General features: G+C 39.1%; 1 protein-coding gene across 3 annotated transcripts in view; it reads right to left on the bottom strand.

The window, feature by feature from the left end:
- Positions 1 to 7,423, bottom strand: part of ehmt1b (euchromatic histone-lysine N-methyltransferase 1b) — a 37,637-nt gene extending 30,214 nt beyond the window's left edge. For 2 of the 3 annotated variants that reach the window (XM_034235195.1, XM_034235197.1), the window contains exon 1: positions 7,377 to 7,423. The gene's annotated coding sequence lies outside the window, so the exon portion shown is untranslated. Of the gene's footprint in view, positions 1 to 7,136; positions 7,330 to 7,376 lie in introns of those variants that run through there. The other variant, XM_034235196.1, reaches the window with a different exon arrangement.
- Positions 7,424 to 13,051: the final 5,628 nt, after the last annotated feature.

Raw genomic sequence — 13,051 nt, 5'->3', positions numbered from 1 at the left:
ATAAAAGAAAGGTACACAACTGCATTTCACACAGCCAACCTGAAGCAGTGATGGCCACATGTTGTCATATGAGCTCTTAAAATGCAGCATTGTCTTTGGATGCCAGGTATTGACAAAAGAGGGATTCTCCTCTTCTCAAATAGTCTTTTTTAAATCATTCAGAGAGGCCTGAAGAGGTGGTCTTACAAGAAAAAAAACAGACGGGAGGCAGGCAGACATGGTTTCTTTATCTTTTGTATCTCCTTAACCATCTTGCAGTCTGTTTTGTACCACCTGAAACATTTCTGACTATTGTTCTAAAGAAATGTGGCTGAAAAAAATATTGGTTTTGCATATTCTTTACCCAAAGGTGCCAATGCATTTTGATCTGACCGCAATGATCCCAGTCTGCCATTTCCTTTCCCTCCTTTAATGTCCACTTTCTCAATAAAGGCAAACAAGCCCTAAAATCTGTCTCTTTGAGTCAATTCTGCATGAAATCTTGAATCAACTCCAGGAATACTTGTAAAAACTGATCCAACAGATGCAAAGTCCTCCGACAGAAAGCTGCTCAGAAGATTGAAGCCGGTAAACATTGAGGCTCACACTGCAGCCTAACATGCATCCCTTGGCTTGGTGAGCAGGCACTGCAGCTTTTATGTTCCAGTATATTCCAGCATAAGATGCACTACACATCCAGGCCCCTGGGACCTCATTATATACTGACCATGGGGGATCAAAGAAATGGTACGACAACAAGGAAGATTTTTCTAAATCAACTCTCAGGACAGAGTCAAGTTCTTCTGACGTTCATTGTAATGAATCAAGTTACATCAGCCATGCTGTGACTGCTCTGAATACAGCTGTGCTATTACATGAGGAGCTTTCTCAAACAACAAGATCCATCGAGACACGCTGAAATCTCTTTGATCCAGCAGCACCGACACCAAAACACAGCTCCTCGAGATTTAAGTCCTGGACTTCAAGAATCAAGAGCAATCAGTTGCTGATAAAGACGCTGCAACTATTTAGAGAAGCATCTCAAGGTGAAGGCAGAGAGACCTGAACAAAACTGTAACTTTTGTTTAAAAAAAAGGGCTAAATGGAGCTGAGAAACAAGACCATGCCCTCCTTACATTACTCAAAGCTAACAGAGGGTGAAGTGTAACAACAAGCTATCATGTATTTCCCTAGTGCCTTGAGGAAGCATCATACCTGCTCTCTTCTCATAGCCTCCATTGAGAAGAAGAAGGCGTCAGAGAGAGGGAGTGGGTGAGGGAGAGTGCGTGCGTGCGAGAGAGAGAGGGGGAAAGGGGGAGAGCGGCAATGTGTCGAACAGATTGCTCGTCTTTTCCTTTTTCTTTCCCCGCATGCACATTCACTTCGCCGGTCATGTGACCTGGTGGCTCCCTCTGTCGGTCCTCCTCTTCAGAGGGTCTCCACAGAGCATGCTCAGTCAGCTTTCACTGTAACGCCACTCCATTTCTCTCAACTAGAGAACTGAAGAAATCCCACTAGGAGGGACACGCCATACTATCCAAATAATATCAATTACACTGGAGACATGTTGAAAGACAACGCTAGTGTTTTCATCTGGTGAATCATTTTACCATTTGCTTTGCGAACAATGGACATATATTTTAGTCAATGAGTTTTTGAGAGGAAAAGGGCTTTTAAGAGTGTGTGTTTGTATGCATAGGCTCTTGAGGAGCTCCAACAGAAGAAGGAGGGGGGAAATGGAGGAGGTAATAAGAGTAAAGGCCCGAGAAGCAAACCGGATGTCAGTGAGGAACTTGATGAAGCCAAACATTCTCAATCGCGGACATCAGGCCACATATGAAGCCCTCAACAGGAGAGTCTTTTGTTTCCTCTGAGACTCGGGCCAGTGAAGCAGCAAAACCCCACGCCGCCATGCCATGAAAAAGATATTGAATTCACAGGAATGAAGTAACCGACTGAGGAAAATCCTGAAATAAGTTCCAAAATGAATCTTTGTCTGTCTAACAGCACAACATCCAATGACAAGAGAAGAAGCAGCAAGTTCTCCAACACAACGAGGGCCTTTTATAACAATTCATGGATAAATAGAATAGTATTTTTGCGGGGTGTGCTTCCTTCTCGGGGGATGTTACAGCCACGCTGGAATGCAGATGTTGGCCGATTGAAACAATCTTGACCTGGCAGACAGGCTCAGGTTTATCTACTTTCAGGGATCAATGGACAAAAATAAGGGAAATAAGTTCTTCCCTCCAACCATGGCAGAGTTGCAATAAAGAAATCAGATACTGTGAATAAAAGAGAGGGTAAGGAGCCAGTGAACAGACTATGAACTACGCAACACACAAAAGGAGGCCACCTATAAGCAAAGAAAACAACAGCTTATTGCTGACGGACACGATAAAGCCTTAACTTAAACACAATACAACCCTGGAGCTCGCAATAACTACATGTGAAAGTCATGGAGCCTACAGCATTGTGCTTATTTTAGCTTCAATGTTTACGCATTGTAACAAAGATAAGCTTCATGAACAGTTTAAACTTAACCAATGAAGAGAAAGGTTAAGATAATGAAAACTGATGACTAATGCGAGGCCTTGCCAACAACCTTGCCAACAACCTTGTCAACAACCTTGTCAACAACCTTGCACAAGTTCTTAGGAAAGGCAATGTTAAACTAGCTGTTGGTCCACACTGAAACATCTAAACTAATGGATTGATTTCCATGACAAAGTCGCTCATGTTTCACGGAGGATAAAGCCAACTCATTTGGTTAAGGATGAGGTTAACCTTTTTCACCTGGAGTGAAATATCTTGACAACTATTGGATGGATTGCAATAGAATTTGGTAGAGAAATATTGAATGTCTTTAAACTAGGGATGCCCGATAATTATCGGTCCGATATTAGGTATTATGACGTCATCCCGATAAACCCGATACCAGTATTAATAGCCCCGATAATATTACAATATATTTTTTGAGTAAAAAAAAAGAAAAAACATACTGCGGTGTGGGTGGATTGGGATGAGGGGCGCTTGTTTTTCCACTCGGCTCCTCCCGTTTTGCCAGAGTACTGTGGTATTAGTGGTTTAGGAAGAGGGGAGTTCTTCACAAATCCCAGCGCTCCCTAACTCGTGCCTGGCTGTGACGTAAATGGTGTGCGGCCGTGAAGCCAGGACAGTAAACAAACATGTCGTCGGTGGTATGGGACTATTTCAAAGTTAGATAGTTAGAAGAACTCCCCTCTTCCTAACCACTAATACCACAGTACTGGCAAAACGGGGAGGAGCCGAGTGAAAAACAAGCGCCCCTCATCCCAATCCACCCACACCGCAGTATGTTTTTCTTTTTTACCCAAAAAATATATTGTATATTATCGGGGCTATTAATACTATTATCGGGTTTATCGGGATGACGTCATAATACCTAATATCGGGCCGATAATTATCGTGCACCACTACTAATAACGAAACTAAAACAATAGTTTTCGGTCATCCCATGACTTTTCTTCGGGCAACGCGCAAAAGTCCAACGCACATAACAATCTAAAGGCTTATAGCTTTTTTTTCTCAAAACTGAAATGTTAAACTATAACCTTAAATATGATGTATTGATTTTTGCAAATTGATTTAGAGTCATGGAAGATAATAATTGTGATTCCCAAGTGAATTGAATGTGCCCCTTTACCTCTTGTGACCAAACAAAACGCATTGTATCACTTGTACCTGATGCACGTCTCTTAATTAAGTGGTCACCTACATACCTCTTCTAAGCGTTGATCAGAACATGTGTGTGATTGTTCTTTGTTTATTACATACATAGTCATTTGTCAGCCAGCACCATAATGCCCATACAATTCTTCGGAGACACAAGGGGACATTTATTTCAGCTGAGACTGTAATGACCAATACATCAAGATCAGACTTAATGTCCTTCTTAAAATGCGAAAAGATTGCCTTGCTTACAGAATAGCAATATCTAGAATGTTAACCCCTGTATGTGGATGAGTATCATGTCACCACATTTTTCCCAATACACATCATTATAAAGGAGCCAAAAGCACATTCGACCAAGCTTTTTTCCTGCTGTGTTTTCTTTCCGAGTTCCTGAACACTGAGGGACCAGGAAATCAGAAACACCTGCTCGATGTTGTGCAGATAACAATGCCTTACCTCAAAGCTGAAATGCAAACCTTTTTTAGTTAAAATATGGTCATTTGTGGTATTGCAAATGACAAGTGGCAATGTAAATTCAGTGTGTATGAAATGGCTTGCCCTTATTTCAACTTTAGTAGAGGCTGATTGAAATAAAGAGCAGGCTTTGACACAATCTTCTGCACCAAATATAAAAAAAAGAAAATTGAGTGTGAGGGGAAGCAATAAAGTGACGCTCCAAGATGAGGGTTTATATTGGGTTATAGCAGTGGTTCTCAAACTTTTTCTGTCAGGCCCCCCTTTGGAGAAAAAAAAAGTCAGGCCCCCCCAACACAAAATAGTCAGGCTCAGTGGCGGCGCCAGAGATGTATTTTGGGGGTGCCATGGGGTAGCTTGACATTTCATTTAGGGTTTCCCATTAATGTACCGGGCGCTACAGTGGAATTTTCTACTGCAACACTCCTCACGCAAATACACAGTGACTGTTACAATGAAGGCTCGATAATCAGCTCACGGCATATAGGTGTAAGCAGGGGTAAAGTGATATTTTTACAGGTGGTGTGTGGACCTCACATAGGGGGGTCCGGGGGCAAGCTCCCCCAGGAAGATTTTTAAATATTAAAGTTAAAAGCATTAATCTGGTGCACTTTGAGAGCAAAATGAAGAGATCTATGGATACCTCTCTCAACACCCAGATGAAACAGATCTGTTAACAGATTTACTTTTTCTTTATGGATATTTTACAAATCACCCTTTTAAACTTTATTCTTTTTTTACTATCATATAGTATTTCATACCTGTTTTTCATTTATTCTCTTATTTTTGTATAACTATAATGATCATATAAATGTGTGCCTCGGAAATAATTGTTTACAATAATCGTGACCAAAACATTTGAGACCCACTGAGATAACTTAGAGACTAAAGTTAACTATCTAAACACTCAGAGAGTCCTTTGTTCACTGAGCCTCTCAGTCTGCCAGGAGAGGACTCTCCTCCATTTTGTTGTTGAAAAAACTCCTTATATCCGTTAGCGTAGCTCGCTAGCACCAGAAGCTAACAACAACGATCTCCAGTACCGGTGCTCTCTCTCTCTCGCGCACACAAAATGGCTCGTTCCACACACAGAGTCGAGCTTTAATGAAACACAGAGACCCAGACGTAACAGTGCTGTAATGCATCATATTATTTCGAATCAATTATTTTTCAAATTATTTTTTTTTATAACCATTTTCCCTCCTGGTCTCTCACGCCTCCCCTGACATGCCTCTGCACCCCCCACTTTGAGAACCACTGGGTTATAGGCATAGACCTAGCCATAAGGGCTGCACATAACAGTTATTTGCTTTGTCTTATAAACTATGGAAACGTTTTCAATCAAACAATAAGTCATTTAATTGTGCATTTCAAAAACTAAAACTTTACATGTTTTCTCAATAAATAACTTGGTTATTAACATTGTGGGCAATAATATTCAGTCAATACATGTATCTATTAATTGATCAATTAATGAAGTAGGATCCTGCCACTTTAATGACAACGGATTTCATTGGGACTATTTTTTTGGAGAAAGTAGTTCCAGTGAAAACAATGGTGAGGTGATTTCAAGGTTTATAAAAACCTGTTAGTTCTAAGCTTTAGTCTAAATCAATTTTCCCCTTATATCGGGTTGCATTATTTGTAAACAAATATAACTAATTGTGATTGTTTAGACTTGTATTGCAATTGCAATATGATCCACGAAAAAGGAGGGATTGATCACTTGTCAAATATAATTTGTATCATAATTGAAACACATATACATTCATTTTATACTTTTTTAGGAGTATCTGTACCAGTTAAATCTGTAAAATAATATTCAAAGGCCCAGACATCTCTACAGCCCTACACTACCTGTTTAAGTAGGTATGTTAACATATTTAGCCTATGCTTCCTGCCCTTTGGATATTGCACTTGTCAATATTGTGATGTTATACAATTTCAATTAATTGTGCAGCCCTCCTCTATTGTATTTGGAAGGAGGCAGAATATATAACAGACATATATCTACATATATCAAAAGATAACATAAAACAGGGCCAGATAAAACCAAAGATACCTGGAGAACTGTTATGATAATTTGAGGAACTAACCTTTACGACAGGCCACCCATTGATCTACGTGTCAAATGCATAAACAGATCACACAACACTTAGTTATGAGTGCAAACGGAAGTGGCTGCATAACTCAGTGTCCCACACCTGAATCTGAATGTTGCTCGAGCGACCTCTGCTGAACGAAACCGTATCTTATCTCTCGAAAAAGGATAAAGAAACAAAGACTGTAGCAGTGATACATTTCTGTGCTTATGTAACAAGTAAATTAGTTGATCTTTACTGATAAAACCTTCATACAAACAACAATTCAACCTGTTACAGCCAGCCCTAGACTGCGTTATGCCGACTGTAAACCAGGACCTAGCTAACAAAGGCAACCATAAGAGTAGTTTCTTATAAAAGTGTAATGTGGAAAAATAATAATGCAAAAAGCCTCATAGCAGGTTCAAAAGCTGGCGCCATATGTTTACATTGGGAGGCAGCACTGCCATGGTTCATTTGACTGCATCAATTATCATGTAGCTAACAGACTGCAAAGCATAACGGGGGTTAACATTATCAGCCGATCATTTAGACATATTGTTTACAAACTACACAGAGACTACTCGCTATCGTTTAAGTAAACATGTTAAACCCAATTATCAGTGTTTGTGTGGATTTGAGAAAGTGTGCACTGTCTGCTAACTAGCACGGCGGCTAGCAGCTAGCTAAACATCAGTGTACACATTAGCATCAAGTGAGCCGGTGACAGACGATACAGCTAAAGCCGTGAATAACGTCGGCTAAATACGCTTGCATATACATTTTCAGTTTGATTTTGAACCGCTAAAACTGGACAGAAGCAGGACACTGACTTGAGGCTGGAACATGTATAAATAAACCCCGACACAAAGCTAACAACGCGCCTACTTGGAGTATTCATGTTCCCGGGTTCAGCATCTTCCTGCTCATTCAGTTGCCCTCCGGTCCAGCACAAAAGCAAGAGACTGCGGGCTGCCAGCGGCCAATTCACGACAAAACGACACCTCTGCACCGACAATTCGCTCTGTTTACAAGCGGGATTTTCGTTCCCGGAGAGCAACACATTTTCCAAAGCCATGGATACAGTGTAAAAGTAAAACAAGCTTAGAGTAACGCTCACACACTCACCTCGGGTCCAACCGAAGCCATGGTGCCTGGACGTTAACTCCGCCCACTCGCGATGACGTCACACATATTGAATTTACAGACGGTGTTATACCACCTGGTGATACGACTGTCAGTCATATTCTTGTTTTAATAGTAAGACTATATTATCCAGAATATATTCATATGTCATGATAACAACACATAGTATTGAAACATGCTGAAATCAAAAACATAAAGGTGCCATAATCATCTTCAAGGTAAGGCAAGGCAAGGCAAGTTTATTTATATAGCACCTTTCAACACAAGGCAATACAAAGTGCTTTACAAAAAATGAAAGACATTAAGAAAATGGCATTTAAAATCAGTCATTCAAAAGAAAAGCTAATAAAATAAACATTAAAATAAAAAATACATGGATAAACATTGAAATAAAAAAATATATGCATAAAAGTTACAGTGATAAAAGTTACAGTGCAGTCTAAGATATGAATAGTTCAATTAAAAGCAGCGACAAAAAGAAAAGTCTTCAGCCTGGATTTAAAAGTAGTCAGAGTTGCAGCGGACCTGCAGGTTTCTGGGAGTTTGTTCCAGATATTTGGAGCATAATAACTGAACGCTGCTTCTCCATGTTTAGTTCTGACTCTGGGGACAGAAAGCTGACCAGTCCCTGAAGACCTGAGAGATCTGGATGGTTCATAATTTAGCAGGAGGTCAGAAATGTATTTCGGGCCTAAACCATTCAGTGCTTTATAAACCAGCAGCAGTATTTTTGAAATCTATTCTTTGACACACAGGAAGCCAGTGTAAAGACTTCAGAACAGGAGTGATGTGATCCACTTTCTTAGTGTTAGTGAGGACTCGAGCAGCAGCGTTCTGAATCAGCTGCAGCTTCCTAATATATTTTTTAGTGAGACCTGTGAAGACACCATTGCAGTAGTCGAGTCTACTGAAGATAAAAGCATGGACAAGTTTTTCCAAATCCTACTGTGACATTAGTCTTTTAATCCTAGATATATTCTTTAGGTGATAGTAGGCTGATTTAGTAACTGTTTTAATGTGACTGTTGAAACTCAGGTCAGAGTCCATGACTACACCTAGATTTCTGGCTTTATCTGTTGTTTGAACATTGCAGACTGAAGCTCAGCGCTAACTTTTATACGTTCTGCCTTGGCTCCAAAAACCATTACCTCAGTTTTATCTTTGTTTAATTGGAGAAAGTTCTGACACATCCAGTCATTGATTTGTTCAATGCACTTACTCAGTGTTTGAATTGGAGCATAGTCTCCTGGTGAAATTGTTACGTAAATGTGTGTGTCATCTGCATAGCTATGGTAACTTATTTTGTTGTTTTTCATTATCTGAGCCAGTGGAAGCATGTAGATGTTAAAGAGAAGAGGCCCCAAGATGGAGCCTTGAGGAACCCCACATGTCATATTTGTCAACTCAGATGTGTATTTACCTATAGAAACAAAGTTGTTTCTGTCCTTTAAGTAGGATTCAAACCAATTAGAACTGTTTCCGAAAGTCCCACCCAGTTCTCCAGTCGGTCTAGTAATATGTTGTGGTCAACAGTGTCAAACGCAGCACTGAGATCTAATAATACTAACACTTAAGTTCTGCCACTGTCTGTGTTTAAGTGGATGTCATTAAAGACCTTTACAAGAGCAGTCTCAGTGCTGTGGTTTGGACGAAAGCCTGACTGGAACACATCGAAACAGTTATTTAAATGCAAGAAATTACTCAACTGTTGAAAAACAACTTTTTCAATGATTTTACCTAGAAATGGCAGGTTTGATATGGGCCTGTAATTGTTCATTACTGAAGCATCTAGATTATTCTTTTTTAAGAGCGGTTTAATGAATGCAGTTTTCAGGGCCTGTGGAAAAATACCTGAGTGAAGAGATTTGTTTACTATATGAAGTAGATCTGAGGCCATGCAAGGAAAAACCTCTTTGAAAAATCCCGTTGGAATAATATCAAGGCAGCAGGAGGAGGATTTCAGAAGTTGTATAATGTCTAGGTTTTTATCATTAATCTGATGGAATTGTGTCATGGTGTTTGAATTGATGTTAAGTGGACACAGAGACAACACATTTGCTGTTCCTGATGCAGAGGCACTGACTGCTTGTCTGATTTTCTGAATTTTGTCAGTGAAAAAGGAGGCAAAATCATTGCACGCCCTGGTGGATAGAAATTCAGAGGCTACTGACACTGGGGGGTTAGTTAGTCTGTCGACGGTAGCAAACAAGGCACGTGCGTTGTTTTTGTTTTTGGTAATGATGTCAGAGAAGAACGATTGTCGTGCATTTTTCAATTCCAAATTATAAAGGCCAAGTCTCTCTTTATAAATGTCAAAGTGAACCTGGACATTTGTTTTTCGCCACCTGCGTTCTGCTTTTCGACATTCTCTTTTTTCTGTTTTCACGGTCATGGCCTTTCTCCATGGAGATATTTTCTTCCCAGTCACTTCCTTTACCTTAGTTGGAGCAATGGCATCTATTACATTTTTTATTTTTTAATTAAAATGATCTACTAGCTCATTTACTGAGATGTTGGCAGGGGCAAGTGTGGAAGAAAAATTCTGAGTAAACATTTCCCTAGTATTTTCAGTTAAATATCGCTTTGTGGTTACCTCTTTTTGAAAAAATTTGTGAACAGAAATAGAGCTCTCAAAGAAAACACAGGAATGGTCAGAGAGTGCAACATCAGTCACCACAACCTTAGAGATATTCACACCCTTTGAGATAATTAAGTCCAGAGTGTGCCCCTTATTGTGCGTGGGCTCCGTCACATGCTGAGTCAGTCCATAGCTATCAAGAACACAAAACAGTTATTTTGCCCCTCTGTCCTGGGGGTTGTCAACATGGATGTTAAAATCACCAACAATGACTAGACGGTCAAAGTCAATACACACTATAGACAGCAGTTCAGTAAAGTCATCAAAAAAGCTTGCACAGTATTTGGGTGGTCTATAGATATTTAGGAACAGAGCTCGAGAGGAGCATTTCAGCTGAAGGGCCACATATTAAAAATAATCAAAGTTCCCATAAGATGTCTTCCTGCATTGAAGGGAATCATTGAACAGAATAGCAACTCCACCCACTTTCTTATGCATTCTTTCCTGACTCATAAAACTAAAGTTGGGAGGGGTTGATTTGATAAGAACAGCTGCACTGTTATTTTGTTCAATCCAAGTTTCTGTTAAAAACATAAAATCGAGATTGTGCTCAGTGATAAAATCATTGATTAAAAATGTTTTTCCTGCCAAAGACCTGACATTTAATAAAGCTAGTTTAAGTTTGTTAAACACACTATCAGTCATGTTTTTTGCAACAAGCTGTGGCTGACATGGAATCACTGCTAAATTAGATAAACTCACACAAACGTTTGAGCGCTTCCTGTATCTAAGATGATTCACCGCTCTTAATCTATACCTATCAACACAGATATCGGCAAAGATACAACCCATTATCCATTAATACAATAAATGACACTCGAATAGAACAAATATGTGTTAATGTTATAATGTATAATAATAATAACTAGAGAATGCAATTCCTGAAGAAATTGCTAGTGGGAATGCTTTATGCTGAAAAGCTGACCCTGAATTGCTATGCTGAAATGTAATGTGTAAGAAGAAGTGAAGAATTTAGATTGAAATGATCCATGAACACTGTTTGTGTGATGAGAAAAGAAAAGAAAGTAAAAAGGCTTGGAAAAGCAGCAGAATATTTGAACTGCAAACTTTTGAACTAACTTCAAGCCATAATACGCTTAGATGCGTTGATGGCTGCATTGTTACCTAACCTGTGAAGTTTTGGGCCGTTTGGAGCATTTTTTCTGAAGTTATGAGAAAACCGTGTTTCATGGCGAGCATTGTATTGCCATGGCAACGGCATTTGAAGAAATCTCAAAACTGTCCAGTAGATGTCTTCACGGCTGGACTGTTAGCACACATGTGAAGTTTGAGCACTTTTTGAACATTTTCATAGGAGTTAATGTATAGCGACATCGTCTTTTATGGCGAGGGATACGTTTCCATGGAAACGGCATATGATGACACCCTATAATTGACGTAGAGCTGTTGAGGGCAGGACCATTAAGCATTATCTGAAGTCTGCTGCCCTGAGCATGTCAGTTGGAGTTATGACATCATCGTGTTCCATTACACAGGTGTTTCTATTTGAGCTAACGAGGTGTCCAGAGATCAAATGTTTCCATTGTTCTGAATGAGAGATAAACCTCTTACATGTGAACGTTTTGTTGAAGAACCGTAACAGATATCGGTGACATTTCAAAGCGTGAAGCATCTCAAGGACCTTGAGTATCTGAAGTGTGCTTTTTGTGTACTTTCGGGTCAATAATGTGGCCTTTTTGGCAGATTAACTAAAGGTGCTGCTGTGAGGAAATATCAGCCTGAAATTACAATGGGCTTTAATGGAGACATGTTGAACGTTTTTGTCACTTCATGCCCTCAAGAGGTATTTTGTTTAATTGTTGCTTAATTATTTGTCATTTTTCAAGCTACGAGATGTTTTCCTACGTTTGTCATGAAAAATTATGTCTCAGGAATGTAGGGTTTGGGAATTATGGCAGTTTAAAAAAAAATATGAAGGCAAATTTCAAGATTTCCTACACTCTAGCTGTGACATCACCCACTCTAGTTAATGTTAAAATCTGAAGAAGGCCTCTGTACCAAGGTCTGAACAATGTTTAATATCTCTAAAAGTAAGAATCAGATTTAAAAGTTGTGTTACACGAATAATGTCAGAAAGATGTGTAACATTTTTAAGTTGGAATGAGATTTCTGAGTGAAAGTATGAATGAGCAGTTAGCAGTTGAAGTCGCATGAAGATTTATTGAAGTCTGAAGAATTTCTCCATTGACTTCCATGTTAAAAATGTGATGAATTATGGGATGTATCTCTGGAATTATGAAAGTTATGAATGATACAAGTAATAGCAATCGATTCCCGACCGAGCTGAACGTTTTGATGTTTGAGCAGAGTTTCTGCGATGTTCAATGCGGGAGGAGAAGACCGGCAACATAACGGGTGGAATAATAAGAATAAAGAATTGTGTGCATAGAAGAACAGATGGAATGCTGTTAACAGCATTCCCACTAAATAATAATAAGTCTTCACTGAATAAACAATTTCAGATGTTTGGCTTCCCCTCCTCACCTGTGGTTAGGCCTGATGCCTGTTTCATTTCCTCTGTTTCTTCAGTTCTTCAAGACTGCAATGAATTTATCTTTGTAAAATACATTTGTAAACATATTGGAGTCATTTTTCTCAGTTATTTGAGATTATATATCCATCTATGAACAAACACGTAGTTGCCATTTCTAATGTAACCTCAAATACATTGAATGCAGTCTAGGACATATTAATTCACATACATGTTCATATTGAAAAGAAAAAGGGAGAATAACTGGCTTCTGACCATGTAGAAGGAATTATTATCTGTAGCCCACACAGTAATGAGCTATGGGCAGTAGCTTTATAGAAAGTTATTAATGACTCTCACCTCGATCAGCTGCAACATTTAAGTTAGATATACATTAATGCATCATTAATAAACATACAAAATACAATTATTTTTCAAAAATGTGTATTGTACTTTTACAAAAATAGACATTGTAATGCCTGACTTGGATACATATTCAATATGTGATAACATAGAGTAATTCTTCCA

The sequence above is a fragment of the Gymnodraco acuticeps genome, unplaced genomic scaffold, assembly GCF_902827175.1.
Source record: "Gymnodraco acuticeps unplaced genomic scaffold, fGymAcu1.1, whole genome shotgun sequence".
Classification (NCBI taxonomy): Eukaryota; Metazoa; Chordata; class Actinopteri; order Perciformes; family Bathydraconidae; genus Gymnodraco; species Gymnodraco acuticeps.
The sequence above is the reverse complement of the archived record's forward strand: the minus strand, read 5'-3'. Positions and strand labels throughout refer to the sequence as shown.